The sequence below is a fragment of the Microcebus murinus genome, chromosome 3 (assembly GCF_040939455.1).
Source record: "Microcebus murinus isolate Inina chromosome 3, M.murinus_Inina_mat1.0, whole genome shotgun sequence".
NCBI classification, from domain to species: Eukaryota; Metazoa; Chordata; class Mammalia; order Primates; family Cheirogaleidae; genus Microcebus; species Microcebus murinus.
This window is the reverse complement of record NC_134106.1, coordinates 111,648,009-111,675,675: the sequence shown is the minus strand read 5'-3', so window position 1 is coordinate 111,675,675 and position 27,667 is coordinate 111,648,009. Positions and strand designations below refer to the sequence as shown.

At 43.7% G+C, this 27,667-nt stretch overlaps 1 long non-coding RNA gene and 1 pseudogene across 1 annotated transcript; both read left to right on the top strand.

The window, feature by feature from the left end:
- Positions 1 to 11,773: 11,773 nt before the first annotated feature.
- LOC105874848 (uncharacterized) lies at positions 11,774 to 22,903 on the top strand. The gene is made up of 5 exons (XR_012918648.1): positions 11,774 to 11,868; positions 13,837 to 13,916; positions 15,101 to 15,256; positions 21,543 to 21,697; positions 22,251 to 22,903. It is a non-coding gene; the product is annotated as an uncharacterized LOC105874848 (long non-coding RNA).
- LOC142870087 (nuclear cap-binding protein subunit 2 pseudogene) lies at positions 12,141 to 13,084 on the top strand (annotated as a pseudogene).
- Positions 22,904 to 27,667: the final 4,764 nt, after the last annotated feature.

Sequence of the window (27,667 nt, the reverse complement as noted above, 5' to 3'; positions counted from 1 at the left end):
AACCTTTGCGGATTCTCGATACTGTCCTTGTAGTGGGGAGATCCACTCACGTGTAGGAGACCAAGATCTGTGTCTCCTTCTCTGGGAGTAGCAGTCCGGGGGGGTTACCTTTACTCTGCCATTTTTTCCAGACAGATGAAGTTTTTCTATATTGCAATTTTTTAAAAATCAAGATAAAAAGGAAGCAAAATGAATCTATGCATGTCAGAAGAGTGGTTACCCTTGGGCAGGAGGGCAAATGCCTTCTGGGATCCTAGGACTGTTCCATTTCTCTACCTGGGTGGTGGCTGTGCAGGTGTGTTCACCTTGTAATATTTTGCTGTCCTAACATGAGCTGTGCATTTTCTCTGTGCTCTTCAATTTTTAAAAAATAACATGTAACGAAGGTCTATGATATCTGTTTAAGTGTAATGAGAGAGGCATACTAATCATACAATTGCGGTAGTCAGCACATAATTACAAACTGATCATGCTGAAAGGAAAGCAAGGTGATCCCAGGAGGGTTCAGGTCAACAGAGGCCGCCCTAGTCAGGAAGGGAAGAAGGATGTGGTTGACATCGGGGCAGACAGCCTGGAAAAATGCTCTCTAGTTAGAGTGTGGTCCACCCGCTGAACTGCAGGGCCTGGGAGACTGGAGCACAGAGAAGAGGAGGAGGATATGTAGCCTTGGTTTCACCGTCTGTCAGGTTTTTTCTGGGTCTGCCACACACGCTGTCTCCTCGCTCCGCACCAGACCAGCCTTCTTCTCTGTCACAGCAGGACAGAAATTGAGGACATAGAATCATAGAGCAGGTCGGTCTCACGCACCCTTGTTTTCCCCTCAAATGCCAGAGTTCCCCCAGATGGGTCTGTGCGGCTTCCAGGTTTCTGCTAAGGTAGGGGAGGGAGGGGAGAATGTGTCTCAAATATCCAGCAGTTTTCTGGGACTCTGAGTTCATATCGGTCCCTCCAAGATGGGGGCGGTTATAGCTGAGTCTCTGCTATGGCTCCAAGGTGTGGGAGTGGCCCAAGGAGCAGACTTCTCCAATATTTCTTTATAGAAACAAGGGAAGAAAGCAAGTGTTTTTCAAACAGGAACTTTTAACAAGGAAATTACCAAATTGTAAATAAATTTTCCTTCCTTACTAAGACGCCAAGATCTTAGGTGCTGCCGAAAAACAATGCACAATAGTCAGACTCTGTTACTCCCACTGCGCCCAGCGGGAAGCCGGTGGCTGCGTGAGGGCTTCTCTGCTTGCCTGAGACTCTTCCAGGCTCTCCTGTAACAAACGCGCCGGCGCCGGAGGCGCTGGCTGTGGCGCTCCAGTGACCCGAGGGCGCTGACCTCCTGCGCGTGGCCCCACAGGTATCATTCTGTGTCTGTGGAAGCCCATATTCAGTAGTAGATCATTGCACCAGGACAGGTTCTTAGGGGACAGCTTAGATTTTATAATTTTATAGGTGAAGAAATGGAGACTGAAAATTTAAGAGCCCTTGTCCAAGACACACCCAGTTAATGACCAGGCCAGGATTCTCGCTCTCGGTCCCTGGATTTCCTAATCCAATGTTCACCTCTCCTGTTCCACTCAGCCCATTTCTACACATGTCCATTTCAAAGGAAGTTCCATGAACTCTGGTAACCTGCTTCCATGTGATAACAGCAGGCTCTTGATGAAAAACAAATATTAACTATGTCTGACATAGATAGGTTAGTTAGTTGATGCTTAAAATAATTTCATTTGTCTGTTTGCATGGTCCTTGTTGCCTAAGAACCCTTTCACATATGGGTATCCCAATTTCCTTGCAAGCTTTCCCAATGTCCTCAAACACTTAGTCAGTGATTCTATGGGTTCCTTTGTATCCAGCCAGAAATAGTCCTAAAACTTTTTTTTTGAAACCTTTAAATATTTACTAGAATTGATCCCCATGTAACCGTCACGCAGCTCAACACTGGTCAGTCCGTGGGCAAGCTCGTTTCATCCACCCACTCCCCTCCTGTGCTAGTATGAAGAAGATTCTAGACACCATGTCATTTGACCTGTAGATATTTTGGCATGCATCTCTGAAATATAAGGACACTTTAAAGATAACCACAAAACCATTATCTCACCTAAAACTTTAAAGATTAAAGTTAATAACTCATTAATATCATCAAATGTCCATTTAGTGTTCTAATTTCCATACATCTATGGTGTTTTGTTTTGTTTTGTTTTTTACAGTTTGCTTGAATCAGGAACCAAATAATCTTCCCATTGGTTGATAAATCTTTTAGGTCTCTTTTATTCCGTACGTTCTGCCTCAGTGTCTTTGCAATTTATTTGTTGTTGCAACTAGGTTGTTTGTCCTGTCAGGTTTCTTGGTCTCGATTTTGCAGATTGCATCTCTGGTGTTCTTCAGCATGTTCTGCTCCCCCCTGTCTTTCCTGCAAGCTCAATTCCATTATAATTTTCTCGTTGTGAGCTCTCCCTACCTGGACTCTAATTTCCTGGAGGGCAAGAACGGTGTCTTATTTATCTCTGCTTACCCAGAGCCTAGCACTGTATAGTGCCCAATGAATGGACAAAGAAATGAAAAAACCAGGTGGCTGTTGGTTCTTTCCTCAGGCAGGGTCAGGTTGCCAGGGACTGGATCTTGGTTTCACACTTCATTTTCTGGGCAACCCTGGGCAAGTCATTTAACCTCTCTTGGCCTCAATTTTCTTATTTCCATAATAGAGGTGATGATAGTATCCACCTCATGCGGGGACGCGGGACTTAAATGAGAAAATACACGTAAAATGCTTAGCATAGTGCCTGACATAGAGTAAGTGTTCAATAAATGAATAAATAAAGACCTAGCTATTATTATGGAAGTCCTACTGGTGTGGCAGTCTGCATCAGTCAGGATAGGCCAAGCCAAGCTGAAGTAATAAATTAATCACTGAATTTCAGGACTTCAGGAAACTAAGATTTTTTTTTTCTGGCTTATTTTATACATCCAGGGTGGTCAATGAATGCTACACTCCACGCAGTCACTCAAGCATCCTAAGCTCCCCCTAGAGCTGCCCCATCTCAGTATGTGGCCTCTGCAGTCACCATGGAAGGAGAAGAGAAAAACATGGAGGTCACACAATGGCTCTTAAATGCTCTGCCCGGAAGTGGCGCATATCACTTCTGCTCACATTTCATTAGCTAGAACTCATCACACAACCCCACTGAACCAACAGGGTGCTGGACTACAGGGCACCCATGTGCTCAGGATGGAGAAGAGAATTGAGTAGGGATGAGCCCTTGCAGACACTAGCATACATTCTGTGTTGCCTGTATTTAAATGTTAGGATGGCTGCAAATATCAATGGTTCTAGTATATTTCTAACAAGCACGGAGTAATTCTTAGTAATTTCAATTACTAGTTGAAATTTAGAGCCACCATCTGATAGAACAGTCTGTTTACATCCATACAATAGAGTGATCCTTTGTAATATAAATCAGATCATGTCCCTCTTGTGTTTTTCAGTTCTCCCATGGCTTCATAACTTACGATAAAATCTGTGTCTTTTGCCATGGGCTTCGATGTTCTACTTAATCTGTCCCCTGATTGCCTGCCACTTTTCTCACTCACTGTGGTGGGCCGTGCTGTTCTCTGGGCTGGTCCTGCAACATGTCAAGCAAGTGGTCTCAAGTCTCTGCCTACATTGCTCTGCCCCAGATATTCCAGTGACTAATGTCCACATTTAATTCAGGCTTCTGCTCAAATACCAGCTCATGAGAAGGACCGCTTTTCTGTAAAGTGCAGGGGAATGTTTAACAACTGGCTCTCTGGGATAAAAAGCCCTGATTTTAGTATTTGAGGATTTCCATGGTGTGAATCCATCCATCATGGCTGATTTCAAGCAACATGTGACATCACCAAACCTGGAGTTGGGAGGAGATCACAATAGCAAATCATTATGGAATGTTTACAGTGCACAGATACAATAGATATAAATAACTCAGAAAGCACAGACAATGGTAAGAGGTAGTAAACTGAATAGGAGATGGTAACTTCAAGTATTTATTACCTTTGTTTTAATATAATGTGTTTGCTTTTAAGTTTATACAATTTAATTTTCAATAATGGCTGCATTTAACATCTGGCTCACAAAATTCCTAAAAATTTAATAGTGGGCTCTCATGAGCTGGCACAAGCTGTTGTCATTGACTCTCCTGTTCATTGTAGCCAAAATGGGCTTTTCACCACCCTCTTCTCCTGCTTTATTTTTTTCAAAGCGTTTATCACTACTTGCTATGGTCTTATATATTTGATTTTTTAAAATATTGTCTATGTTTTCTGCTCATTTTCCCTGAATCCCCAGCACCTAGAACAGTGCTTGGTTCATAATAGATGTTCAATAAGTATTTGCTGAAGAATGAATCACTGGGTTCCTTTACACTCATGAAGAAAAAATAAAAATAGAATATAATTATAAGATACAAGCATGAAAACTGCACAAACCTTTTCTCTAAAACAAGCTAATGTTTCTGAATTTAACAAAGACAAATGAACCTCTTGTCACTATTCTTCAGTGCCCCAATTTCAAGGCTGAGGAGAGAATGAGTAAATAATGTGCCGATGGGCTTTATCAGTGTACTCGGTACTGCCATAAACTCAAAGCACACCAACAGCAAGCATTTCTGCAGACCAGCTAGAGTTTAATGGTCTTCCTCGGTAAAAATTTAAAATATCAATTATTTATGCCTATTTTCATTAAATTCATGAAATTGTCTAGCTTTCTCTTGTTATCCATTTTAATAATTCTTTGCACTTAAATTACCACTAGGCCTTCTGATCATTAACAATTTAACACCAAGTCTGGCTCCAGCTTCTTCTCTCCTCTTCTGTTTTCCTCCTGAGGGTGCCCTGTTGTCTAGCACCCCCACCCTCTCCCACCCTTGCCTGTCACAGCCAGATCTCAGGGCAAGAGTCAGACATTCTATTTAAGGGGCTGGTGTCCATTTAAGCATCCTTTTGCCTGAGGCATTTAGGTACTGGACCAGCACTAATGAGCTGGGGAACCTAGGGAAGCAAGATCATCAAATTGTGCTTTAGTTTCTGCTTTGGTCAGACAGATGCCCTACCCATATGATCCTCTAAGATTTGTGTTTGACAACTTCAAGTCTCTAAAGTGTTAAGATACTCATTCCAGTTTGGGACTAAGCCTTGCACTAAAAACTGCATCTCTACAAAGCATTGAATTTAAGAGACTTAGTAGGAAGGAAAAGATGTTTGTTGTTGTTGTTGTTTGGTTGGTTTTTGTTTTTTTCTGAGCACCACATCATTCCTGATGTTTCCTGATGCCAAAACATCACTGTTTTGGCAACTGAATATTCAGCCTTGCGTTTTAAGTCAGAACCCATAGAACCAAAAGTGTCTGTCTGGGCAGCCACTGGGAAGTTACTGTGCTCCAAATGAAGCTGCCTGATGACACTGTGTTTTTCTTTTTCATCAAAATTACTTTGATCTGCCACCTTCTCGCTGCTGTCATTTCCAGGTCTACATGCATTAGTATGGAATTTAGTCTGTACTTCCTGAAGTGAACAATATTAGAAAGAAGACCTAGGTATACTATTAAAAGAAATACTAACCTCAAATAAAATTATGTATCAAAGATAGCCCACAAGTCATGATTTAAGGTGGATGATACAGCCTTAAATTTGTTAAAGTACTATTGTGTCTGACTCAAGAAAAAAAAATTAAACCCCTGAGCTTTCCCATACTAATTGCTCTGCAACTTTTCTCTAATCCCATTTTCTTTCAATGATTTAAGTACTCAATCTCTCTCTCCCTCTCTCTTCTGCTCTCCCTCTCTCCATTTTCCACCTATAGAGATGACATCATCATTTTAGATGACTCATACAGCCTCTTCCTCGTAGGAGGATTATACCACCTTTTGTCTTAGGAGACAAAACCAGACTTTTAAACCCCTTCTTAATGATAAGAAAACCAATTATTTCTTAGCAAACTCCAGATACCATATACCTAAAATAATTTAAAAGTTTTTACTATCAAAATTTTCATGTTTTGCTTTACAAAATGTCCTCTGACTGGCACAGAGATGCCAGTCAGGCATCTTCTGCAAAAAAGCACAAAGGAAGAAAATTTCCAATTCCTGAATACTGGTAATTATCACAGTCTAAAAAATACTGTGTCACATTTTTTTTTTTTTTTTTTGAGACAGAGTCTCACTTTGTTGTCCAGGCTAGAGTGAGTGCCGTGGCGTCAGCCTAGCTCACAGCAACCTCAAACTCCTGGGCTTGAGTGATCCTTCTGCCTCAGCCCCCCGAGTAGCTGGGACTACAGGCATGCGCCACCATGCCCGGCTAATTTTTTATATATATATCAGTTGGCCAATTAATTTCTTTCTATTTATAGTAGAGACGGGGTCTCGCTCTTGCTCAGGCTGGTTTTGAACTCCTGACCTCGAGCAATCCGCCCGCCTCGGCCTCCCAAGAGCTAGGATTACAGGCGTGAGCCACAGCGCCCGGCCACTGTGTCACATTTTGACTTGATGAAATCTTATTAAAATGTGCGTTGACAGCTACAATTTGATCTAGACTAGCTCCTTTTGAAATTGAAGGCTTAGGTAATTATATAGTTGGACATCTAAATAATTAAAGGTTTTCAGTAAATTTAATCATTTTTGTATGTCGAATATCCCATTCCCATAGCTTTGTGTCTTAATGTTCATTTATATTTTTATGTATATATATATATATGTCTTAGTCTGTTCAGGCAACTACAATAAATACCATAGACTAGGCAGCTTATAAACAACAGAAATTTACTTCTTACTGTTCTAGAACAGTAAGGCTGCGAAGTCCAAGATGAAAGTGCTGGCCAGTTTGGTGTCTGGTGAGGCCGCCAGTTCTCATAGGCTGCACTTTTTCCCTGTGTCCTCCAGTGCTGGAAGGAGTGCGGGGTCTCTCTTTGGCTTATTTTGTAAGAGGCCTCATTCCATCCATGAGGACTCTACCCCCATGACCTAATTACCTCCCAAAGGCCCCACTTCCTAATATCATCATCTTCAGGTTAGGATTTCAACATGAATTTGGGTGACACAAATGTGCAATCCATAGAAATATGTGTGCATATATGTACATATTAGTTTTTAGCTTTAGTTATGGAGGAAAAAATTACATGTTCAACCATAAAATGGCTTTTTTTTTTTAAATGGCCTTTTAAAATGTTTTTCAGCTGGGTGCAGTGGCTCATACCTGTAATCCTGGCATTCTGGGAGGCCAAGGTGGGAGGATTGCTTGAGCTCAGGAGTTGGAGACCAGCCTGAGCAAGAGTAAGACCCTGTCTCTACTAAAAATAGAAAAATTAGCCGGGCATCTGGCTGCCTGTAGCCCCAGCTACTTGGGAGACTGAGTCCAGGAGTTTGAGGTTGCGGTGAGCTATGGTAATGTCACTGCACTCCAGCCTGGGTGACAGAGCAAGACTCTGTCTCAAAGAAAAACATGTTATGTATAAGAATTTGCTAAAACAGTGCATGGTTCATTTTATGTAACATTAATGATATCTCTAGTAGACAGAAGGCTAGATGTGGGAGATACTACAATGAACATGATAAAACAGATAAAAAGGGCTCAGAAAGGTTAATTAGTAACTCTAAATCACAGAATCAACCTGCCGGATAAACATTTAATATTAGTTTTATTAATGGAAAAGGCTGGATTGAGGCTTTGCATCAAAAATAGTTAGTTAGTCACAAACATTTGCTTCTACTTCTTTTACAACCACACTAAGACGGAAATAAAGGGATATTTTAGCAAGATTTAAAAGTTCCCCGGGAGAGAGAACGGGAAGAGGCGGGAAGCACAGGCATTCTGCGGCTGGGAAGCCCGGCACCGCGTGGGGGAGCAGCGGGCGCGCGCCCGCGCACGGCGCCACGTGGTGCCCGCGCACCTAGAGGGCGGGCCCGGCCCAGAGACGGGCCGGCCGCAAGGTTTTTGCCCTGTGTCTCTTCTCTTTGGTTTGCTCTCTCCTCTCTTTCATTCACACATAAAATCGCTTTCAAATTAAAAAAAAAAAGATAAGAGAAAAAGAGAGCCGAATCCCACACTGGCGGCGGGAAAGCCACGCAGCCAGCGTGGGCGGGGCCCACACGTCCAGAGCCGCTGGCGGCGCTCTCGGGCCACGCGCACGCGCACGCGCACGGAGAGGGGAAGGCCGGCGGCAGTCTGCGGGCAACTCGGCCCAGGCTTCTCGCGCTCGCGCCAGCTGCGCCCTGCCACTCACGCGGCGGAGGACAGGGGACTTAGTCTCTGATGTGTAAATTGAGGATTTCTTGACTGAGGAACCTCAGGTATGGATTAAGATCAGGAGACCAGAGTGAAGATAGGAGGAATAAGTACAGATTTGTAGACGGAGTATTGATACCACCCCATGCATCTTGTTCATCTATTTTCCTGGAATGCTGGTAGAACATCACGTGAAGAGTATAACATTCAAGAAGAAAGAACAAGAACTACTGAGGTTGAGAGATCCCCCAATCAAATGTGTAGCCAAGTCACCTTGGAGTGAAGCCCATGCATCACACAGAACTTCTAATCAGCGTTTTGTGCCCTACTCTTCAATCTGAGATGACAGCCAAGAATCAGTAGATTTTGAGCAAATCCTCCATTGTGAAAGACAAAGGGCAAATTAAACAAACAAGAAAAAGGAAATAACCTATACAAAAGAGATATTATGGGCAGAAAAGAGAAAGTGAAACAAAAGCAAAGTTAATATCTTGGGAAAGATAAGGAAAATTTGTATTAAGTAAGAATAGGATAATTAAAAATAAGATTTAGGAATAGAAAATAGTTTGTAGAAATTAAAAACATAATGGTAAAAGTGAAAAATACCAAAAAATAGATGGAAGAAAAAGTTTAGGAAGTCTTCCTGAAAGTAGAACAAAATAAATAAAGAAAAGGAAAAATGTGTTTTTTAAATGAAAAATTAAAGGCATAATTTAGGAATTACAGAAAAGTAGAGTTGAGAAAATGGAGGGGAAAGAAATCATCAAAAATAATTCGGAAAAAATCCCCAGACTTGAGTTTCCAGATTTATTTTTTTATTTACTTTTTATTTTTGAGACTGAGTCCCACTCTGTTGCCAGGCTAGAGTGCCGTGGCATCATCATAGCTTGCTGCAACCTCAAACTCCTGGGCTCAAACGATCCACCTGCCTCGGCCTCCCAGAGTGCTAGGATAACAGGCATGAGCCACCGTGCCGGGCCACGTCTCCAGGTTTAAAGATGCTCACTGAGTACCTGATACATCTAAGAAGATCCACATTAAGACACATGACAGTGAAATTTCAGAACATTCTTCCTAAATGAGGGAGTGAACCCCACAAGATGACACGGGACCTAAGAAACAGGTGATCCATGAGAGACAGGCGGAAGGCAACTCTAAGTTGCGGGAAGACCAGAATGGCCTCTGTGCAGCTGGCCCACACATCAGTCAGTCCAGACGAGCAGGCGAGAAGGCACTGGAAAGACAGCTTCAGGAACTCCTAGCCTCCACCCGCTGTGTCTGAAAGTACTGAGAGGAGCTTTGCTCAACTGGAGGAAAAGTTGGTAATAAATCAGCATTATGTACTTAGAAATTTAGGCACATTCTTTGAAAAAGCAGTTATAAGCTCTAGAGAAATAAATTGTGCAGGAAAGGAAAATAAATATAAATGAATTAGCTATCAACAGTGCTTACAAACTACATAGCCATAAAAGGGAAAAGCTGAATATTGATCTAACCAAACTTATAACATAGTTGCAGGGGGACATTGAGAGGAGTGTGTGTGTGTTTGTTAATAAAAAAGCCTGCAAGATCATCATCTCCTATGTTGAGAAATCAATAAATAATGTTTAAAAGTTAAAAAAAAATCAAAGCATATCTATATAAGAATACTATTTAGAGCTATTGAGGGAAATACCAGAATATCAGTTAAAAAGAGTGAAATGTAGTGGCACTATATTGAAACGGTGGCGTTGTGAGGCTGGTACTTTCCTTAACAAGCCTTTTAGAATTATGTAACTCTTTAAACTATGGATAGTATAACTTTGATGAAAAATATAATTAAAAAAAAAATTGTATCAAAGAAGAGGCTTTGCGGTAAAGCCCAGTAGGCTGCACATTAATTTGGCCCACTTGGTTTTCATTCGAGGACTGAAGTCTAGGGGACCCCAGACTTCAAAAGCACCTGAGAAGGCACAGCCTGAACTGCGGTGGGAAGCCAGGGAGCGTGTTGTCCTGGAAGCCACGTGGGGCAAGTGTTCCGGGGTGAAGGGTCAGTCTTTTCAATGATAGTGTTAGACAGGCTTTGAGACAGAGACGCAAACTGGTATTTAATATGTCAAAGGCTTTTGTAAAAGAACAACTTAGCCATCAAACAGTTCATGATTCAGTTTTTAATCCTGCAGACATCTTTTAAGTCATAAAGTGTTTCTGTACGGCCGGGTGCGGTGGCTCACGCCTGTAATCCTAGCACACTGGGAGGCCAAAGTGAGCTCAGGAGTTGAAGACTAGTGTGAGCAAGAGTGAGACCCTTGTCTCTACCAAAAATAGAAAAAATTAGCCAGGCATAGTGGTGCGTGCCTGTAGTCCCAGCTACTTGGGAGGCTGAGGCAGGAGGATCGCTTGAGCCCAGGAGTTTGAGGCTGTGGTGAGCTGTGATGATGCCACTGCGCTCTACCTGGAGCAACAGAGTGAGACTGTGACTTTCTGTAACAGTAAAAATACCAAATAATTTTTTGTGTTAATATTAATGGTTATTCATTTCTATTATTATTATTTTCTCTGAAATTTTTAAATTATCAATAACATTTTTTATTGTGGTAAAGCATATGTAACACTAAATGTACCATTTTAATCTTTGGTAAGCGTATAGTTCTGTGGCACTGAGTATATTCACATTGTTGTGTAAACATTACCACCATCCATCTGCAGAATGAAAATATTTCTTTTTTAATTATCTAAAAATAATTTTGTTCAATGTCCATTAAAATTAAATGTTGGCTAAGTTAAAGCTAATATAAATATTAAGAGAATAGTAAGAAAACAATTTATGGGTATCTTGAAACGTCATTTTTTCCTTTTTCTTTTCTACTGTGTTAGTTTTCTGTTGCTAGATAACAAACTACCCTAGAGTTTAGCAGGTTAAAACAACACATGTTTTCCATTCTTTTACCATCTGCAGCCTTTGACAGGAGCCGAGCAGACCGGCCTGGGTTCTCGCTCTGCGGCCGCGCGGGCCGGCGGCTCCACACCGCACACGGCGCGGGGCACGGTGAGCCCTGCGGTCGCGGCAAGTCGCAAAGCCTCCTGCTGACTCTCCCTGTGTCCCGGTCCCTGGCCGTGTCTGTGGCAGCTTCGATGCAGTGCATTTGTATTACTGATTCTTGAATAAATGTTGGATGCCACGTGGAAGTTACTGAGGAGAACCCCAGACTTGGAAAGCTCCCGGCGTCGGGCCGCCGTCCTCCCCGCGGAGCTCCTCGCCCAGGCGCAGGGGCAGCGCCCGCCGTCCTCCCCGCCCAGGCGCAGGCGCAGCGCCCGCCGTCCTCCCCGCGGAGCTCCTCGCCCAGGCGCAGGGGCAGCGCCCGACGTCCTCCCCGCGGAGCTCCCCGCCCAGGCGCAGGCGCAGAGCCCGCCGTCCTCCCCGCCCAGGCGCAGGCGCAGCGCCCGCCGTCCTCCCCGCGGAGCTCCCCGCCCAGGCGCAGGCGCAGCGCCCGCCGTCCTCCCCGCGGAGCTCCCCGCCCAGGCGCAGGCGCAGAGCCCGCCGTCCTCCCCGCCGAGGCGCAGGTGCAGCGCCCGCCTGGCGGCAGGTGTGCCCGCAGCTAAACTGCAGGTTCGAAGGAAACCGCTCCCACAAGACGAGAAACAGAACGTGAGTTACTTCCCCTCCTGGGACACTTAGAGTTTTATGTGTGTTTAAATTTTAAAGCAGTGAAATGTCGTAGAAACTATGAGGTGTAATATTTTTGGTAAAATGCAAATTTGAATTATGTGAAGCAGTTTAGTGTGTTTGGATACATATCTTTACAATTGGATTGCATTCATTTTTAAATTGTTAATGGTTTTAAACTATAAAATCAAGAAGTTGAATATTATGACTAATTATTACATGATATTTATCGAAATTAATTTGTTATATAAAAGAGCAAAGAGGACGCCACCTCGTTGTTCCCGGAGTGCCGCGTCCTTGTCCACCTCTCTGCACTATGTCGGGCGGCCTGACGGCGCTGCGCAGCGACTCCTAGTGGAGCTGAGCCAGTACCGGGACCAGCACTTCCGGGGTGACAGTGAAGAACAGGAAAAATTACTGAAGAAAAGCTGTACATTGTATGTTGGAAATCTTTCCTTTTACACAACTGAAGAACAAATCTATGAACTCTTCAGCAAAAGCGGTGACATAAAGAAAATCATTTTCGGTCTGGATAAAATGAAAAAAACAGCATGCGGATTCTGTTTCGTGGAATACTATTCAAGAGCAGATGCAGAAAATGCCATGCGGTACATAAATGGAACTCGTCTGGGTGACCGGATCATTCGCACAGATTGGGATGCAGGCTTTAAGGAGGGCAGGCAGTACGGACGTGGGCGATCTGGGGGCCAGGCACGAGATGAGTATCGGCAAGACTATGATGCTGGGAGAGGAGGCTATGGAAAACTGGCACAAAACCAGTGAGTGGTGAGAGCTCCATCGGTGAAAAACTCACTCCTTTGGCCTGTTGAATTTATTGAACCTTACCCAAGGTCTTCAAACCAGCTCATTTTTACCAGGCTGTGATCATTATCTGCTGAGCTGGAAGCCTCTTCATGGTTTTCCTCTGAAAATTATTAAAGGACAGAATACAAAAGAATGCCTCTAATTCTAGTCTTAGAATCTTGGCCATGTGTCGGGTCACCAGAATGATTTTCTGTTACCATTTCAGAAACTGTGTTCCTTGGCAACAGATTTGATCTGCACTTCTTTTAGGAAGACTGGAAAAAATTTTAAATTTGTTTTACCATGTTTGAGTCTAAGTAGGTTCATGATCTATACTGGGGCCTGGAATTATTAAGTTTGCATGAGATAAAGTTTAATAAATGGGGTTTTGCTATGTTGTATAGCTTTGCTCTAAATTAGTAACAGGTGTTTCACAACTGAATTTGTTTTTTATGAATTCTGATTGTTAAAGGAAAACTTAGAAACAAGGAGCCTTCCTAAATATTAATAGTTGGTGCAAAAGCAAGCCTTAGTCCCAGGGAACTAAAGCTTCTATGCTTTACATATCAGGAAATTAGGTGCAGACTTGAAGAGTATTTACTAAACACATTTTTTCAAAAAAATGTAAATGTTATACCTAAAGCTTAAAAAAAAAAAAAGCAAGAGTTTGTAATATGAAGAACCTCAAATACTCCAAGAGGTGGGGGAGACATTGCAGTCAGAAATGGGATGAAGTATCAGAGACACAAGTTAAAACAATGCCTTGACATGATGAAGGTTGCTGTCAGGGCCATCTGATTTATTCTTTTCATTTTCAGTGATCTTGGGAATGGAGTGGGTTTTAAGGAGCTTGAAGATTGAGAGAATGCTTAACAAAAACAATCACAGAAGCTTCCTGCAGGAGATGTCTATTCTAGCCAATTCTCATATTGAAGTGTGTTTTCATTTCTAAATGTGCTAATTACTGAGGTCCAAGCTTTGATAGGGAGCTGATAGTCTCTACAGAAAGGGGAGTCTAGAGAATTTATTTTGCATTTGTGAGGCAAGAGGTGATTTCTCTCTAATGTGAGCTACTGCTCATTTAAAACTGTTAAGTCTAGTATAATTTTCCCTGATGTGAAAAAATGTGAATTTTTTTCCATTTAGCAACAAAGTATCTTCTAACTTGCAATAGTTTGTGAAAGTTGGGGCTGAAGTACCTCAATGTGAACACGTTTCATGTTATGGTAAGTATAGGTTTTCTCATTAAATTCAAACTGGTTACCTGCATTTTTAAAAGAGCTGTAACTAGTTGTAAGTGCTTAGAAAGAAATTATTTGCAAACATTTTATGAAGATATACTGTTCATTTTTAAAATTTCTTTTTATGCTATAGTTTGAACTAATGTATTTTATATTCTTTTGTAGTAAAACATAACTCAGATTTCTACAGGCCTTAAAACCACAAACTGATTATTTGAATGGTGTCTTCTGTAAAAGGTTTTAATAAAGTTGGACCAACTTATAAAAAAAAAAAAAAGAGCAAAGAGTTAAAACATAACACCTCGCAGGTGTCAGCCGCACTGGATCTCCACTGCCGTGAGCCGCCTCTTGCAAAGGCGGCCCCCTTCCATCCACGTGAGAAAGTGGAGTTAGAACAGGGTACAGCCCCGACACACTTAACTGAATCCAGTATTTTCTTTCTTAATACTGTATAATTATTTTGTATTAAGTATAAAAGGGGTTTCTCTTTTATACTACTTGAGTCCTTTGACATTTTTTCTCTAATAGATGCCATTTTTCTTCTTGTCAGAGCCTGGAACAGCATACATGGTTGATACTAAAATATTTGTTGACATACTTGCTGCATGAAGACACATCAGTTATCATGAGGCCTGCCAGGAAAACAAGATCTGAAATACTAAAGCTTATGTTGGGAGGGTTGCAGGGCAAACGCACAAGCACACAGCCGTTGTACCGACTATATATCTACATCTGTATCGATTCACTTGGTACCATCCTGGTGTTGTAGGAGGCCCACGGATGGTTTCAGTCAATGAGACCCTCTGTGTGGAAAGGCCGGGCACCCCAGGGCCTGGCCTTCGTCAAGGTGCCACGGGAGGATTTCAACTGGACGATATTAACACTCCAGGACTGACAGGCTTAAACAAAGGGAGATTATCCGAGATTAGCGAAGACCACCATAATTATTATTAATAGTTTATTGCAATTATAGCAAAAATGTTGCAAACTGCTACCACAAGTCATATGTACACAGAAAAGTAGCTTCTTTATTTCTATAGCGGATGGGTTTTTCCTGTATCCCCCATGAGAACACTGAGAATGTTAATACACTGGTGATGGGGGTGTATATTGGTAGAGTCACCTTGGAAAACAAATGAAACTTAAAATGTACATATTCTGTGTTTCAGCCTTTCTGTCTTAATTACATAACCTCAGGGATCTGAAAATGTTTTTCATAAAAGGCCACATAGTAAATGTTTCGGACTTTGTGGGCCCGAAGCTCTGTTACAGCCACTCAACTCTACTGCGGCGTGAAGGCCGCCATACGGCACGTGCGTGAGCAGGTACGTTTGTGTTGTTTTACAGCTTCCTTGGTGGATACTGAAACTTAGATTTCATATAATTTTCATATCACAAAATATTATTATTTTTCTTCGTCTTTTTTCAACCATTTAAAATGTAAAAATCAGGCAGTGGGCTGGATTTGTCCCGTGGGTTGGAGTTTGCCAGTCCCTGTGTTAAAGAAACTGTTGCACGGGTGTATAAGAGGCTCATGCAAAAAGGCTCACAGCAGTGTTACTTATGCCAGCAACCAAGCAAAAAGTCTGCCATGCTCTGTGTGCTCTGTTGACGTGACAGAACACTGCATGCCACCAACGAGCAACTGCGGCTACACGTGTGAGTATGCTTTCATTCAAACACTCGGCATCAGTTAAGGCAGGCGGTCCCAGAAGAATTCATGCTGTTTGATACACTACAATTAAGGCTGAAAAATGGCAAAATTAAATAGTATGTGGGTAATAAAACTATAAAGAAAGGCAAGGAAATTGTCAAGATGGAATTCAGGAAAGTGATTCCATTAGGAATGAGAGGAGTTGGAAGAAATGTAGAGGAACTTCCAAGTCACTGGAATTGTTCTATTTCTTAATTTTTATTCTGGACATGCAAGAGTCCCTTTCCTTCTCATGCTTTAAGCTGTATTCTTTATATAAAAACATACACTGTGACTATTTTTTACTAAATTTAATTTTTTTAAAAGCATCACTACTGGAAATCTGAGTAATGAAATGTGCTATGTAGCTGGTGCTACATCACAGATCTGTTTGCATATTAGGCGGTTAGCAAATGGATCTTGGTGTTAAAGGAAAGAGCGCCCTCTCCAGGCAATATGTCTCCAATGTTAAAGATTTTGAATAGAAAATGTGCACTTAAAAATCCCAGGAACTCAGAACACACGACTAAGAGGCATTTTGAGAGATATTTTATGTCTATTCTTTTTTTTTTTAATGTCTATCCTTAATCAGTCCAAAGTATTTTGTTTTTAGAAATCTCCAGTAAATATTTTTTTCTATTTCCATTTAATAATATGACTTAGTTTAATTGGTTTTTTAAAAAATACCCATTTCCTTTTAATCATAATTTCTATTTCTTTTGAATATATGAAACTCCTTAGATCCCTTTCCTGGAAGATTTAAGGTACAACTACAGAAACGCTATCATCAGATACCTCTTTTGTCTGTGGCAGCACCAGTGGTGGGAAAGGCTGAATTTCTTGTTTATTGGCAGGAGCTTATTATGCTCTAGCAAGTATTTCAGAATTCTGTTTCTATTCAAAAAGGAAAAAAATCTACTCAGATCTAAGATCTGGTGGGCTACTCTTGTTAGCCCGAATACTTAACATATGCCTCCATTCATAGATGAAAATGATTTAAACAAAAATTATCATTTAGTTAATAATTGCTAAAAAATATAGTTGAAGTTGTAGCATTAGTAGCTTAGAATTAATAAATATATTTTTTGACCAGGCAATACAACCTAGTTAAATAAAACTTGCTCCCTTGTTCACTCACTGAACAAGTATATGTTTATTATTATAATAATTATTGTAACTTTAAATGAAACATAATGTTTATTCTCCCATATTATCTTATAGCATCATCATACTTAATCTGTCAAAATAAATCAGCTTTTTACATTATATGTTAGTATAAAATGGTTGTAAAATATTTCAGTTAATTTATGATTTTCCTTTTATGACCATTCTAAACTTAATTTGTATAAAGCGTATTGGCCCTGAATTATGCTTCAGAAAAATATTTTTAATCCAGTCAAAAATGGGTTCTACTTCTTTTAAAATTTTGTTCTATTTTTATTATATATGGAAGAACAAAAAGTGAGTAGAAATTAGCATCCTAGAATTTTAAAATCAGAAGAGATTTTAGAGTTCATCTTGTTTGATGCCCTCTTTTCAGAGCTAAGTAAACTGAGTTCTAAATAGTCCCTTGATTTGTCCCACATCACATAATTTTAGTAACTGAGACAGCTCTTTTAGCCAGTTTCAAATGAACTTTGTAGGTGGTTGGGTTTTGTCTTAACCACTGGGTTCGTCCTCACCGCCGGAAGCCGCGCCCCCAGCCCCGCCCGCGCATGCGCTCTGCGCTGCCGGCCCAGGAGTCAGCTGTGCTCTCCTGTGATGGGGAAGCTTGAAAGCACTGAAAGCTTGTTTTACTTTACAGGTAGCTTTACTTGTCATGTAAATCAGAACAGGTAACATGCACATATATGTTTTCATTACGTTATGTTTAAATGTTCACAATTTTATTTTGATAAATGAAAAATTAGAAAAGTCATATCATGGCTGTCGGTACAGTCGCCGCGGGGCTGCGCACGTGCATCTGTGGCTGCCGACTGTAGTGGATGCTCGTCCGGAAGTGGTTAAAGGTATAGGTTCTTTAGTGTAGAGTCTATGAGGTTGGCATGCCTTTTACCACCAGGTAGCTGGGAGGCAGTGTTGCGTAGTGGGAAAAGGCCTCCAAGTCAGAGAGACAAAGCTCGGAGCTGGCTTCTGCCACTTGGTGGCAGATCTTGGGCAAATTACTAGGGATATGAATGAGAATAATGATACATAGTCTATAGGGTCATTATGGGGCTTAAAAGAGATGCACAGTGCTTGGCCCACAAATAAATCTTCAATTAACAGTAGCTGCCATTATTATTAGCTGTAGATTTTTTATTAGTAGTGGTATATTTTATTATTAGCTGTCTATTTCCATGTATCATAAGCTATATATTTTTATTGGCAGTATTTTTTATGCTTGTATGCATTTTTCTTCAGCAATGCATCTCCTTGATCTCTGGCTACATGCCTTAGTTCTCCATACGTTCCCATATCCCTAGCAGAGTGCCTTGTACCATATTTAATTCCCCGGTGCTTCAGTTTCCTCATTTGTAATAAGAGAGAAGAGTTGAACAAAATAATTTAAAAATTCCTTTTAGCCTTAACTTTCCATGTGCTCATCAGTTGCTTTTTTGAAGCCCCAAATCCCTGATTTTTAAAGGAAAGTTTTTAGGTCTAAATTATCTACGTTAGCTTCCTCCAATGATTCACTCCTTTGACTGCACAATGAAAAATATTGGATTGAAAAATCATTGTTGGGAGTTAAAAAAATTTCTGGGTGTGGGGGTGGGGGATAAATCACTGTTTAATAAATATTGTCAAGCAAGCAGATAGCAGTATGGAGGAAAATTACATTGGATCTGTACTTCACATGCTATATTGAAGTAAACTTCAGATGTGTCAAAGAGTTAAATATTTAATAACAATATAGTAAAGAAAAATATCTTTTGAAAAGCATCCTGCCAATCTAATCCAGCTGTGGAGGAGAAAGAAGTATTTGAGCTTTAAGAAGTATTGGCTCTGATCAGGGATGCAATGCATATAATCAAATATGTCAAGTCAAACTCAAATTTTATGTATGCACAATTTACTAAATATTGAAAGAAATTAACAAGATAGAGGAAACAAATGGGACATCTGATAAAAGCTTTATTGTTCCAATATAGCAAGCACATGAATATAAGAATCAACAGGTAGAATGCATTCAGTAGGCCATTAAAGGTGATCTAGAAGAAGGGATAGTATATTGTCTCATGGAAAAAGAGTGTGTGAGCTATTAGAAAAAAAGAATATAAAATAAGGTAGCAAAAATTAATAGAAATAATAATATCCAATGTATCCAGCACTTCATGGTCACTCTCAGAAAACAAAATATGCTTTTCTAATGTAGAAGGGTTGTATCTTTCTGGAGAATATTATATAGCTGCTTCTTTAAACATTCTTCATGCCCTTTAATCCAGTAATTCTATTTTGGAAGTATATCCTAAATAAATAAACTTAATAGAAACAACATTAGTTACAGCACAAATATAGCTGATCCATTTATAGTACAAAATAAATAGAAATAGAGGGTTTATTCCAACAAAAAGATGCAATGTGACACACATGCGCACACATATGTACACACACATAATACACACACTAACATACTCTGTGGACAGAAAAAGTCTATGTGGTCTGTTTGGACCATGTTAGGTTGTAGACCTATCCCAGCTCATAGCAGAGAGCCTGGCACTGAAATGAGTAGGTGAGTGAATGTTGAATGGATTCTTTTCTTTTGGAAGTTTTCGAAGTTTCTGATTTATTTTTTTAAAAGGCAAAAAGTTGAACCTCATATTTGCTCTGACAATGACTTGGGTCTGTTTTAGCAAAAATAATCTTAAGGTGAAACAGGGACACACGAAACAGTAGTTACATACTGAGAGCAGCTTTAACAATTCATGCAATGATTGCTTATTCAATTGAGTTTATCTTGCGGTCTCTTAATATTTTCCCTGTGAAGTAGGCGGTTAGGTTGTTTGTTGCAAGTTCTTGGGAATGAGGAGGACAAGGGATGGTGGAGGTGGGGCTTGAGAAGAACGTCTAAAAGTTCCAGTGGCTGTTTGGGGGACCAGGTATGGAGCCAAGTGTTCCTGGAAGGGTGATGGCTGAGGTCACAGAGCCTGAACTTGTGAAGCTGTTCCAGTCTGACAGTGTGGGTTTTTTTTTCCTGGTACCAATCCAAAGTTAGGATGTGGGAACAAAGAAGGGAGACAAGAGTCAACAAACAAAGGCTGAAGTTTGCAGACAGACGAAAAGAACAACAAAGGGGCAAGTGAGTTCAAGTATTGATAAATGTGTCAGTCAGTTGGCTGAAGTAATAGACATGACCCCTTACTTAAGTAGAAAATGAATAGCTGGAAGATCAAAGGGGAGGCTGATAAACTAGATTTGAAGAACAAATGGGAACCAGGGGAGATCAGACAGCCACCGCAGGAATGACCAACTAGGATGCTCTGCTGGAACCGCCATGGCAACCACTGCCACCTCTGGACCTGCCTTGTCTGGAAGCCGCAGGCATGATACTTGCTAAACTATCCATTCGTCTCTGGTCATTGAGAGTTGAGGCCTCAGGCAGGAACGTCCAACTGGCTAAGCCTTGGTCATGTGTCCCATAGCTACTTCCAGGAGGAAAAGAGAAGTATCTGGCATCTTCAGTTTCCATAGTGGGGTGAATCTCTACCTTCTAGCAGACTCTCACTAGGGGAATTGTCCATACTCAGAAAGGCAGTTTAGACACTGAAGAGGAAAACAAACAACAACGAAATGCTATTATTCATTGCAGTAAGAAAGTGGCTGGGTGTTTGGACCATTGTTAGGTTGTAGACCTATCCCAGGCCATAGCAGAGAGCCTAACACCTAAATGAGTAAGTGAGTGAATGCTGAATGGATTCTTTTCTTTTGTAGAGTTTTCTAAGTTTCTGATTAATTTTTTAAAAGGCAGAAAGTTGAACCTAATATTTGCTCTGGCAATGACTTAATCTGACTGTCTGCCTGACTTCAAGATATGATATAACAGAGCCACCAAAGGCTAAAAAAGAGTCTCACTAGCTTTTAACTCTAACTAGGTATTAATATTGCTTTCTTTGTGTAGACATTAGTGAAACAATTAGAGTCCATCTGTCCGCTGCTAGGTTTAAAGGGCAGGTCTGGAGCGGGTTGGATATTGCTGTGGCTCACTTGCCCGTTTGCTCCTAGATCCGTCCTCTGCCCCTTCCTGCTCTGCTCCGTGCTGCGGGGACCTGCCATTCTCAGGCTTCTTTGCCAAGTGGCTTCGTGATAGGTTCAGCTGAAGGGAGGCACTATTAGAAGACTTGGGGCGATGAGGAAGAGAGTCTCAGTCCTCTCTCTCTGTGGTCTCGCCTCCTGCCCCAGCACACCTCCTTCTGGGCACCTCGCTGGGAAGCCCCAGGTCTGTGGTGGCAACACCCTTCTTCCTCCTGCCCTTCCAGTCTGTGCCCATAGCCTCGGGCAGTCTCTCTGTTCCCTGTAGGCTCCTCAGTCCTTTTCATAAATTCCTTATTAAATTTTCATTGTTCGAAAGGCCTAGAGTGTTATCTGTTCTCTTGACTGGATCCTGACTGACACAATATTGATAGCAAAAAGTAAATATTATAGAATTCGCTTGATCTTCCTTTGAATTCTAAGGTCATCAGATTCAGACAGAGCTTCCTGTCATCTGAGAATGCTTCTGTTCAAGTGGGAGTTACAATCGGAAGCGGGGTGTGTCTCGCTGTCCATCAAGTCCTTTCTTTTTTCTCTTACATGCTCAGCTCAACTGGATTTCTCAGCCACACAATGAAGTGCCAACAAAAGGAATGTGGGTAGAATCTGTGTCTGGAATTTCCAAGCCTGAATTACAAAAATCTTCCTTCTCTCTCTCTCCTTTCTGCTGACTGTTCTTTAACACTCAGGACAACCCTGGAAGTATATGTCGAAGAGGCCAGAGCCTCTGTCTGCCTGCGTCCTTGACTGTCTACGTGGAACTGACTTTTCCTGCATAAACTACTACCACATGGACTTGCTACGAGGGAGAGAAAGCTGCTACGGCGAGTCGTTGAGATGTGGGGTCTGTTACAGCGTCCAGTGCTGCTTTAACTAACACGATATGAGGAAATGTTTTGTTAGGGAGCATAGTGGTTGAGAGTGGAGGTAGATGGGCTTGAAATCCCGGCTCTGCCACTTACCAGCTGTATGACTTTGAGTGAGTCACTAAATCTCCCTAAGCCTCAGTTTCCTTGGCTATAAAATGGGAATAATAATGGTACTATTCCATCTTGATGCTGTAAGAAATTACCATAGAACTATGTATAGTTCTATACATAGTATCTGTATGCATAATTCCATACATAATTACTATATTATACTGTATGTAATTAGTTGGGAACTCAATAACCATTAGCCATTTTTGTTTCTACTCAACTAGAAATAGATTAGATCTTAAAAACAGCTTTACTTGCTCTGTGTGCTACTTTAAGTAGGCAGTGTGTCACATAACTGGAAGATGCATCAATGCAAGTTGAGCAAAGTCCTATTCTTAGATAAATGGAACTTCATGATACAGTCAATCACATGGCCATTGAACTTGCTTCCTGGGTTGTCATCACATTTTCCCATTGCAGTTGCTGGAAAATGACGGCTGATTCCACCTTCCGAGGGAGACTTCAGTGTGCAACTGAAAGGTTAACTAAGAGCAGGACCGAATAGGCCACACCTCATCTGGCCCCCCAGGAAGGACCAATGAGTCCTTGCCCCTCTTCACTGCCCACTTGACGCCACAGGACATGTTACTGACAGCTTGCTTCCTTGTCTCGTTGTCTAGGAAATAAATGAGAGAAAGTCTAACAAAGGGGTCATTTACAGGTCGAGGGGAACCAAGAGGAATGCTAAAGCTCTCGGTGCCTACACCGTAGGGAGCCACTGCCAACCCCGGGGGAGAGTCCGGGGGAGAGTCCCGGGCTCTGGCGGAGGCCCCCTTGCAGGAGGTGGGGAGTGACAAGCTTGCCTTCTCTTCCGCACTGCTTTCCCTCTGTGCTCTCTATTGCGGGAACCCAGCTACTGCCAGAGGGCGAGGGAGCCCAGCTGAGGCTGTCCATGGGACTTAGCTGCCAGGGCACTGGGCAGGGTGGAGAATGGATCTGGAGGGACAAAAGGAGATGTCACGTGCCTTGCCCCCGTGGGAGCGTGAGATTCTCGCGGGCGGAGAGTCCCTGCCTTACTGCCTTTGCGTCTGCAGCGCTCGGCAGAGGACACTTTAGTGCAAGTTCGTTAAATAAATGAACGAATGAACACATTGATGTGGAGGATAAAGGCGCTCGCATCTTTAAATTTTGAGAAAAATGTATAATGTCCCCACATCCTTAATTTGCCACACGGACAAGGGAGCTTCCGCGGCTCTGGCAGACTGCGGGCGGCGGTCCCTGGCAGGAGCCCCGCAGCCCCGCCCTCCCCCTCCCCCCCTCCTCCCCCTCCTCCCCGCCGTCGCCGTCCTCCCCCCCCCCGCCCCCTGCCGTCCCCGCCGTCTCCATCCTCCTCGTCCTCCCCGTCCTCATGGCCCCGCCCTCCCCGTCCTCCCCACCGTCTCCGCCCTCCCCGTCCTCCCCACCGTCTCCGCCCTCCCCGCCGTCTCCGTCCTCCCCCCCCTCCCCGCCGTCTCCGTCCTCCCCGCCGTCCCCGTCCTCCCCCCCCTCCCCGCCGTCTCCGTCCTCCCCCCCCTCCCCGCCGTCTCCGTCCTCCCCGCCCTCCCCGTCCTCCCCCCCTCCCCGCCGTCCCCGTCCTCCCCCCCCTCCCCGCCGTCTCCGTCCTCCCCCCCCTCCCCGCCGTCTCCGTCCTCTCCGCCCTCCCCGTCCTCCCCACCGTCTCCGTCCTCCCCGCCCTCCCCGTCCTCCCCACCGTCTCCGCCCTCCCCGCCGTCTCCGTCCTCCCCCCCCTCCCCGCCGTCTCCGCCCTCCCCGCCGTCTCCGTCCTCCCCCCCCTCCCCGCCGTCTCCGTCCTCCCCGCCGTCCCCGTCCTCCCTGTCCCCGCCGCCCCGGCCCCGCGGCGTTCCTGGCCGTGCACAGCGTCCTCCAGGGCTGGGCAGCTCGCCCAGGCTGTAGCGCTGTTTCTGAAACTTCAAAAAGCCAAAGAAGTCCACGAGCGCCCAATTACAGCCCCTCGTCCTCAGCGCCCTTGTCCTTTCCCCGGACAGCCCGCGCCGGGCGGGCCCCAGTGGGTCGCGAGGCGCGCCAGCAAGGCGGGCACCCCTGTGGGTCGCGAGGGGCCCCAGCAAGGCGGGCACCCCCGTGGGTCGCGAGGGGCCCCAGCAAGGCGGGCACCCCCGTGGGTCGCGAGGCGCGCCAGCAAGGCGGGCACCCTGTGGGTCGCGAGGGGCCCCAGCAAGGCGGGCACCCCCGTGGGTCGCGAGGCGCGCCAGCAAGGCGGGCACCCTGTGGGTCGCGAGGGGCCCCAGCAAGGCGGGCACCCCCGTGGGTCGCGAGGCGCGCCAGCAAGGCGGGCACCCTGTGGGTCGCGAGGGGCCCCAGCAAGGCGGGCACCCCCGTGGGTCGCGAGGCGCGCCAGCAAGGCGGGCACCCTGTGGGTCTCGAGGGGCGTCAGCAAGGCGGGCACCCCCGTGGGTCGCGAGGCGCGCCAGCAAGGCGGCACCCCGCTAGCCGGGCCGGGCGGCAGAGGAGCAACGCGGCCCGCGGGCGTCTCAGCGCAGGGCGGTGGTGGCTCTGCACAGCCGCTCTACAGCTCTGTCGTGCTGCCTCCCCCCGCACGGCGTCCCCAGCCCTGTGATGTGTTCTTTTCCTTTGGGGTTCAGAAAAATATTTTAGAGATAAACGGTGTATAATAAACCCACACTTTCCCAGGGCTGTGGGGAGCAGGATAGGCATTTACTGGCAAAAGAGAAACTTTTTTGGAAAGTTATAAAAACTCACATCATGAATAATGATGTGTTTTATTATTATTATTATTTTTTTTTTTTTTGAGACAGAGTCTCGCTTTGTTGTCCAGGCTAGAGTGAGTGCCGTGGCATTAGCCTAGCTCACAGCAACCTCAAACTCCGGGGCTCGAGCGATCCTTCTGCCTCAGCCTCCCAAGTAGCTGGGACTACAGGCATGCGCCACTATGCCCGGCTAATTTTTTTTTTTATATATATATATATCAGTTGGCCAATTAATTTCTTTCTATTTATAGTAGAGACGGGGTCTTGCTCTTGCTCAGGCTGGTTTTGAACTCCTGACCTTCAGCAATCCGCCCGTCTCGGCCTCCCAAGAGCTAGGATTACAGGCGTGAGCCACCGCGCCCGGCTTGTTTTATTATTAAACTTCAAATTTTTAAAGAAATCATGTATTTTATTTATTTATTTATTTATTGAGACAAAAGTCTCACTCTGTTGCCCGGGCTAGAGTGCCGTGGCGTCAGCCCAGCTCACAGCAACCTCAAACTCCTGGGCTCAAGCGATCCTCCTGCTTCAGCCTCCTGAGTAGCTGGGACTACAGGCATGCGCCACTATGCCCGGCTAATTTTTTTTTTTATATATATATATCAGTTGGCCAATTAATTTCTTTCTATTTATAGTAGAGACGGGGTCTTGCTCTTGCTCAGGCTGGTTTTGAACTCCTGACCTTCAGCAATCCGCCCGTCTCGGCCTCCCAAGAGCTAGGATTACAGGCGTGAGCCACCGCGCCCGGCTTGTTTTATTATTAAACTTCAAATTTTTAAAGAAATCATGTATTTTATTTATTTATTTATTTATTTATTTATTTATTGAGACAAAAGTCTCACTCTGTTGCCCGGGCTAGAGTGCCGTGGCGTCAGCCCAGCTCACAGCAACCTCAAACTCCTGGGCTCAAGCGATCCTCCTGCCTCAGCCTCCTGAGTAGCTGGGACTACAGGCACATGCCACCGTGTCTGGCTAATTTTTTCTATATATATATATATATATTTTGCTTTTGCTTTTTTAAATTTTTTAAAATTTTTTTATTTTAGCTAATTATGGGGGTACAAATGTTAAGGTTACATATATTGCCTATGCCCCCACTCCCCCCTTGAGTCAGAGCTTCAAGTGTGTCCATCCTCCAAATGTTGCACATCTTACTCATTGGGTTTGTATATACCCATCCCCCCCTCCCCCCTCCCACCTGCCTGACACCTGATAAATGTTTTCTATATATTTTTAATTGGCCAATCAATTTTTTTTCTATTTTTAGTAGAGACGAGGTCTCGCTCTTACTCAGGCTGGTTTCAAACTCCTGACCTTGAGCGGTCCACCTGCCTCGGCCTCCCGGAGTGCTAGGATTACAGGCATGAGCCACGGTGCCCAGCCATTTTTGTGTATTTTAAATGAATTTATTTTGAGAAAAGTCTTTGGTCCTGGGATCAAGTATGCATTTAAGAGGAAAATACGCAATAGGTATGTGGAAAATGTGTTTTCTGTGGCTGTTCTGGTTGGTTTAGCTGTGCCATTTGCTCTGAAGATCATTAGAAGGAAAATAATACAGGAAACAAATTTGGTCAGAAGGATGTGGGAAAGGAAGAAAAAGGAAAGAAACTTATTATCTGAAGAATATAAGCCTCTTTAAATTATCTTTTGTTTTTTTCTAAAGCCAGCAGATCTAGCAGTGGGGGCCGTGCGCCAGCCGCAGCGGCGCTGATGCTGATGGACCGCAGCCACCGGGCCACACCCTTTAGACCGCCGGCCCGGAGGGCGCAGCGTGAAGCAGCAGTCACGTTGCTCTCCTCTGCGCTAAATGACTATCTTTTGGAGGCATGTGGGCTCCAGAGTCACTGATGCCAACTGGCCACAAGACGCTGGACGCCAGAACTCACAGCATGCAGCTCAGGAATGCGCAGCCAGCCAGTGCTAGACGTCGCCCTGCGAACCAACGGGCATTCCTGACAGACAGCTTGGTATCAGCCCACTCACTGCTTGTTCCCTTGCCTTTAAAAATCTGCTGTAATAAAAGCTGATGAAACACTCCCCAAGGCCAGTGGGCAGTGTGCCTGGGCAGCTGTCCTCATTCTGGTTCGAGTGAACTCTTGAAGTCACATTTTGTGGCTCAGCCTCTTCCTTGTAGGTCAACAAGGCCATCGCCTAACACCTCCGGGCTCGCGGGGCTTTAGTAACAGATTTTTTAAAGGCTTAACTTTTAACAACCATCACTAATCATTAAGCTCATTCACATTTCTACATTGAGTGTGTCTCTGAAGGTCATGGATCAAGTTTCTTTTTGGTCAGGACTTAGTCATGTGAAATTTGGCCAAGCTTACCTACGATTTGTATTGCAGGAAAGGTTTTCTCAGGGAGATGAGATGCTTTTCCTTCAGTTCATGATTGCCAATTTAGGAATCTGAGGACATAAAATAGTGTGTTTACATTGTCTTAAATAGATACATTTATGATCTATGTTTTATTCACTTTTTATTCGATGCCTTTTTGTTTGAGCCCTATACCTGGTGCTCCAGGATGTCACAAAAGTGACACGGTCCCTGCCAAAAAAGAGCTTCTCTAGTAGGAGAGAAAATAAATGTTTAATGACTATATGGACCAAAATGTGAGAGCCATCACAAACATGGATCTGATTAAGCACTGTGTGAGTGGAAGAGGGAGCACACTTAGAATTCTGAAGACACAAAGCTGATTAAAAACAAATTCAGTCAGAATTTCCTTTTTAGAAGAAGAGGAGCTTCTAAAAAGGAAAAATAGACGAGACTGGTAGAATTTGAAATAATGAGGATCAGTAGAAGAAATGATGTGAGCACAGATACCCAGAGAATATGACTTCTCTGTCAAGCATAGAATCGGGAAGTATGTTAACTCAGAGGAAGGAGTTTAATTACAACAGTGCAGTGATGGCTGTCTAATTGTTATGGGCCAAACAATCAGGAATTATTATGTTTGTAGTCTTTCCTTGGTAGAATGCTCAGATTGTGAGGAAGAACAAGTCCAAAACTGGATAAATCATTCTACTTCAGAAAGGATGCTAAGCTGGATGGGTATGGTGGCTCACGCCTGTAATCCTGCACTTCAGGAGGCCAAGGCTGGAGGATTGCT